Source organism: Hemitrygon akajei, unplaced genomic scaffold (assembly GCF_048418815.1).
Source record: "Hemitrygon akajei unplaced genomic scaffold, sHemAka1.3 Scf000113, whole genome shotgun sequence".
Classification (NCBI taxonomy): Eukaryota; Metazoa; Chordata; class Chondrichthyes; order Myliobatiformes; family Dasyatidae; genus Hemitrygon; species Hemitrygon akajei.
Genome location: NW_027331999.1, coordinates 1624618 through 1631097, shown reverse-complemented (window position 1 = coordinate 1631097; position 6480 = coordinate 1624618). Strand labels below are relative to the sequence as shown.

Below are 6480 nucleotides of genomic sequence, written 5' to 3'. Positions count from 1 at the left end.
TCCACGTCCTTTCTGTAGTGAGGCGACCAGAGGTGAGCACAGTACTCCAAGCTGGGTCTGACCAGGGTCCTATATAGTTGCAACATTACCTCTCGGCTCCTAAATCCAATTCCTCAATTGATGAATGCCAATACACCGTACGCCTTCTTATCTACAGCATCAACCTGCGCAGCTGCTTCGAGGGTCCTATGTTCCCGGACCCCAAGATCCCTCTGAACCTCCACGCTGCCAAGAAGTCTTACCATTAATACTATATTCCGCCATCATATTTAACCTACTTCACACTTATCTGGGTTGAACTCCATCTGCTACTTCTCAGCCCAGTTTTGCATTCTATCAATTTCCCACTGTAACCTCTGACAGCCCTCCACACTATCCACAACACCCCCAACCTTTGTGTCATCAGCAAACTTTCTAGCCCATCCCTCCAACTCCTCATCAAGGTCATTTATAAAAATCACGAATGGTAATGTCCTAGAACAGATCCCTGAGGCACTCCACGGGTCACCGGCCTCCATGCAGTATATGACCCGTCTACAACCACTCTTTGCCTTCTCTTGGGCAAGCCAGTTCTTGGATCCCATGCCTCCTTACTTTCTCAATAAGCCTTGCAATTACAGATTGTAACACAATCATCTTCACCCAGACCAGAACACACTCGAGCTCCTGTGGAACCCACTGATTATGCCCCAGTTCTCACTGACATGCTGCCGTCACACTGTACAGTCTTCCTGAAATAAAAAATTCTGCACTATTTAAGCTCGTTTATTGCAACATCATAGAACTGTTGCCTACTCCCCTCGCTCTGAACATTGAGCCACCAGCAGGGGTATTTACAACTTTTTCAAACATTGGTTGAGATTCACATTTTTAAGAATTATATATATTTATTTGTGATTTGTTTTTATGCTTTGACATCCTGATGAAACAGAGTTCTGACACCCATCAGTCCTGTAATGTGTGAACATTTAAACACATTCTCCCTCCCACTCACCCGATGTTCCTCTCCGCTGAACTGACGGTCATTTATAAAAATCACGAAGAGTAGGAGTCCCAGAACAGATCCCTGAGGCACACCACTGGTGACCGAATTAGTGTTTATGAACATAAAATGATTTAAATGAACCCCGCACGATTCCTATTTGTGCCTGCGTTCTCTGTCAGACCGGGTTGGGAATTTAACCCGTAAATCTTTGACCCGGGGGGGGGGAGGCATGGAGGAATTGGACGGGAAAAGTACGGAGGGAAAATTGAAAATGTTGCTGGTGTAAGTATGAAATAATGTGGGGGAAACGGCGGTGGGTCGGCAGGGGCGAGGAACTGTCACCGGGTCACGTGGGAGACCATCCACCGTCACGTGATCCCATTTTGCCGCAGAGCTGCAGCATTTGCAGTTTCGTTTCCGAGGCCCCGCCCACCGTCCTGATGACGCGCAATTCACATCGCGCATGCTCAGTCCTGGATTGCCCGTGTTGTTTCCAGTTCTTTGTTGAAGGTTTCTGCGGTGGGATCGGGATCGAGAGCAGGTCCTCGCCCCCCGGGTCGAAGAGCTGGGAAAGGATTATCCTTTCGGTGAGTATTGAAGCCGGTCCGGAGCGGAGAGGTCTGATGTTGGGCAGTGAGTCCCTTTAACTTTCCCGAACTCAAACAAGAGAAAATCTGCAGATGTTGGAAATGCGAGCAACGAGCACAAAATGCTGGAGGGACTCATCAGACCGGGCAGAATCCAGGAAAAGAGTACAGTCTACATTAGCGGCCGAAACCCTTCGGCAGCACTGGAGAATAAAAGGTGGGGGTGGGGAGGGAGAGAGAAACACAAGGTGATCGGTGAAGCCTGAAGGGGGAGGGGATGAACTTTCCCGAACTGGCGGCCTCGCCTCGCTTCCTTCACAGAATCTGCCGGGGTCGGTCCGGGTTGTGAGACCTTCACACCGAACCGTCTGAGATGAGCCTCCGCTCAGCCCCTGTTGTTCTGGTCCTATTAGCAGGATGAAGTAAAACATGTTTCTATACTGTTACTGACAGAGAATCGTATAATTTGTGTTCCGTGTGTTATCTGAATGTACTTGCCTGTGATGCTGCCACAAGTCAGTGTTTCTCTGTCCCTGTACCTTCCCGTACTTGCACACTTGGCAATAAATTCAACAGGACCTGAGAAATCTCAGTGATATTTGATTAGTGATGATCATCTTGGCAGCTCGGTAGGTGGAATGTATGAGACAGTACACTGTTAAATGCAAAACCCTGAACAGTGTTGCTGATCAGAGGGATACGCTTCACTAAACTCAGAGAAATTTCTTTAACCAGAGTGTGGTGAATTTGTGGAATTAGCAGAGGCATCTGTGGAGGCCAGGTTTGGGGTATGTAAGACGGAGATTGATAGGTTGTTTTTGCATTCCCCCTCCCCCCACTACTTTCAAATCTCTTACTATCTTTCCTTTCAGTTAGTCCTGACGAAGGGTCTCGGCCCGAAACGTCGACAGTGCTTCTCCTTATAGATGCTGCCTGGCCTGCTGTGTTCCACCAGCATTTTGTGTGTGTTGTTGTTTGAATTTCCAGCATCTGCAGATTTCCTCGTGTTTGATAGGTTGTTGATTGGTTACGGTGAGAAGGCCGGGGAGTGGGGCTGAGGAGTAAAAAAGGGTCAGGCATGATTGAATGCCGGAGCAGACTCGATGGGCCAAACGGCCTAATTAGGCTCGTATGTCTGAATCGGTTTATTGTCGGGGAGACCCACCCACGGTTACGTGATCCCGTTCTCCGCTCTCACTTTGCCGCAGAGCTACAGCAGTGCGGTTTTTCCGAGACCCCACCCCCCGGGTCTGGTGACGTGAGAATCACACTGCGCATGCTCACCGTCTGCAGTGATTTTTAGCCCGCTGAGTTCATTCACCAGTTTGCGTCGATATTGATTTGCAGCAGCGGCAGATTCTCTCTTGTTGGGGAAATCGGTTGTTGGCCAGTGAGTCCCGTTAACTTCCCGAACTGGTGGCTTTGCCTCGCTTCCTGGAAATCCTCCAAAGTTTGTTTACTTCAGATAAGCCGTTTCTGAGCCTGATGATACTGTTGTATCTTCTCCCTAATTGGGGTGGGTGAGAAAGGAGAATGTCTCGGGTTGTGGGGATCTTCGATTTCACCGAGGGAGCGGGAAGTCCAGAAAGTGTTCATGTAGGGGAGACTGGTTTCTGTGATGAGCTGATCTGTGTCAGTAACTCTGCAGTTCCTTGCAGTCACGGGTAAAGCAGTGGCCATACCAGGGCGTGAAGTATCCGGATGGGAAACTTTTTATGGTGCATTGATAAAATTTGGTGAATGGCAAAGTTATGGTTTGTTCTAGCTTTGTCATTTCGAGATCTTTTACATAGTGGTATGGTGGCGAGCATTTGGTCCATAATGATAGACAAAGGAGCTCGTTAAACTCAACGGTTTTACTGTGATAAACATAAACATACTGGGCACCGTGACCCGGAGAGTGAACCCAACCAGTCTCGTACAGACAGGGGGAGGTGACCATCACACACCCCGGTTACAGTTAGTGTGACCCAAAAATACACAATCAGATAATTATGTAGCCCGAGCTAAAATGTAACAATAAATGACTGGAATTTCCCATCATAAACCCACAAAAGCATTTTAACACAAGAACAATGAACAGTGCTAGTCAAAGGAATGCAGAGCCAAGTTGTCCACCACAATCACCGTGCCCCCTGGAGCAGCACAGTACTGAATCTTTAATTCAGTATCTTGTATTGCTGGAGGACCATCAGTGATTGTTCTTGATCCCTTCTCCCACCTGGTTCCATCTGTTCATTCCCTGCTCATCTGGGTCAGCCTCTGTCCAGCCTGCATCCCATCACCTCAATCATATATATCAACCATCTTGTTGAATCTCTGTCCAGCCTGTATCCCACTCCCTCAATGATATATATCAACCATCTTGTTCAACCTCTGTCCAGTCTGTATCCCACCACCTCAATGATATATATCAACCGTCTTGTTGAATCTCTGTCCTGCCTGTATCCATATATATCAACCATCTTGTTCAGCCTGTCCAGTCAGTATCCCACCACCTCAATGATATATATCAACCATCTTGTTCAACCTCTGTCCAGACTCTATACCACCAACTCAATGATATGAATCAACCATCTTGATAAACTTCTGCCCAGCCTGTATCCCATTGCTGCAATGATATATTTCAACAATCTCTCCTACAGACTTTGTATTCATTGTGAAATTTTGTTTTGCATCGTTTCCAGAATTGTTTTTTTTTAATAGCTAGGGCTGCCAGAGGTTTAATTGAACACAGCATGTGGCAGGGTAAAATCAGCCATTTCAATCTTAGTTTCACCGTTACAAAATGGCTGCAGTGTTAATTGTCATCATAATGGAACTCATAGCATCTGATGTTGAGTTTGTTATTTCCTTTTTCGGTTATTTTTGGTGAGCCTCTGTTTCCAGGGTAACAACCCACCAGGAAGAGTTGCAGATTTTTATCGCTCTGTGGTCACCGCCTCTCAATGAAAAGACCGCAGCCTCAGGGGCAAATGTAACAGAATGATAGTGGGAGGAAAGGATGCTTTGTGCATTGTCTGTATGGGATGTATTACACCAGGGTCAGAATGAACTCAGATCTAACAGAGTGGTTGGGGTGGGATGGTATTTACAGTTTAGGGCGGCAATCAGTTACTATCTGTGCATTAAAATGAAGAGGGAGAAAATACTACAGCTGCAGGAAATTTAAAGTAAGGAGGAGAAAATACTTGAAACGCTCAGCAGATCGGCAGCAACTTGGACAGTCTCAGTTCTGGAACTGGGTCTTCCACCATTTGTCCTTTCAGAGATGTAATCTGATGTACTGGGTTCCCAGCATTTTCTACTTTGTAGTTTTACATTTTGTTCCTGCTGCACTGCAGGAAACATGGCAGCCAGCTGTGCTGGGCAAGATCCCATACAGCGATGACATAGGGATCAAATGTGCTCGGTTTAGCAGCTGGAGTCAGGCTGAAGTGTATCTGCATCCTCTATACAGACCGGGGAACCAGCCTGGGCATTGGCCCCGGCAGAGGGTCATTAGGTTCCAATTCCACCTTAGTCTGTGAATCGGAAATGGCAGGAACACCACGGCAAATTGCCAGCACCAAAGCGTCTTTGTATGGGTGATGATATTGGGCTGGTGACTCTGAGGATATGGAACTGGCTTATAAGGCAACAGGTGTCAATGAATTTCAAAGACATCTTGGTCAGTTTTGGAGAGGGGCTGAGGAATGGCAAATGGTTTTCTACTTGGACAAGTGAGAGATGGTGCATTTTGGACAGTCAAACTAGGTGGGACTGGTATAGTGAATGGGAGGGCACCGAGTGTTGTGGAACAGAGCAACCTGGGAGTACAAGAGTACAGTCACTGAAAGTGGATGTGCAAATATAGAGGGTGAAGAAGAAGGCTTTAATCATGCTAGCCTTCATCAGACTGGGCACTGAGTTCTGGATTATGGGCATTATATTGTTGGTGCGGCTACACAGTATTATGTACAGTTGTGCTCAACCTACTGTAGAAAATATATTATCAAGCTGGAGAGGGCGCAGAAGAGATTGCTGAAGATGTTGCCTGGGCTTGAGGGCCGAGTCTAAGGAAGCGTTTGGCTAAGCTGGATCTTTATTCCAGAGGAGAATTAGGGTGACATTGTAGGAGTTTGTGAAATCAAGAAAGACTTTAGATATGTGGTTGGTCATGGTTTTTACCCAGGATTCAAGATTCAGAATTGTTTGATGTCATTCCAGTAACAAGTGTAAAGGAGAACAAAATGTTAGAGACCACAATAATAAACCAAACACAATACATAAAGTATGATAGTTTAAAAACATTGATCGTACAGCCAGAGGGAGGTGACCATCACACACCCCAGTTACAGTTAGTGTGACCCAGAAATACACAAGCAGATAATTGTGTCGCCCGAGCTAAAATGTAGCAATGAATGACTGGAATTTCCCATCATAAACCCAGAAAAACATTACACAAAAACAATGATCAGTGCTAGTCAAAGGAATGCAGGTCCAGGCTGGAGGAGCAACACCTCATACACCGTCTGGGTAGTCTCCAGCCCCTTGGCACGAACATTGGATTCTCCAACTTCTGGTAATTCCCTCACTCTCCCTTCCCCCATCCCAGTTTCACTCTGCCTCCTCCTCCAGCTGCCTATCACCTCCCTCATGATTCCACCGCCTTCTACTACCCAAAGTGATTTCCCCCTACACATTCCTTCTTCACCTTTCCTGGCTATCCCCTCCCCCACCCCTTGATCTTTCCTCTTACTGGTTTTTCAGCTGGCACCTACCAGCCTCCTCCATCCCACCCTACCCCCCACGTTCTTTATAGGGCCCCTGTCCGCTCCCTCTTCTGTCCTGATGAACAGTCTCAGCCCAAAACATTGACTGCTTGTTTCCAAAGATATTTCAGCTTTTCAAGCTTCCCGGTGAGCA

The 6480-nt window shown here is 46.8% G+C and overlaps 1 protein-coding gene across 1 annotated transcript in view; it reads left to right on the top strand.

The window, feature by feature from the left end:
• Positions 1-1427: 1427 nt before the first annotated feature.
• LOC140723447 (NACHT, LRR and PYD domains-containing protein 3-like) overlaps positions 1428-6480 on the top strand; it is a 32310-nt gene continuing 27257 nt past the window's right edge. The window contains exon 1 of the mRNA XM_073038025.1: positions 1428-1572. The gene's annotated coding sequence lies outside the window, so the exon portion shown is untranslated. The remainder of the gene's footprint in view (positions 1573-6480) is intronic.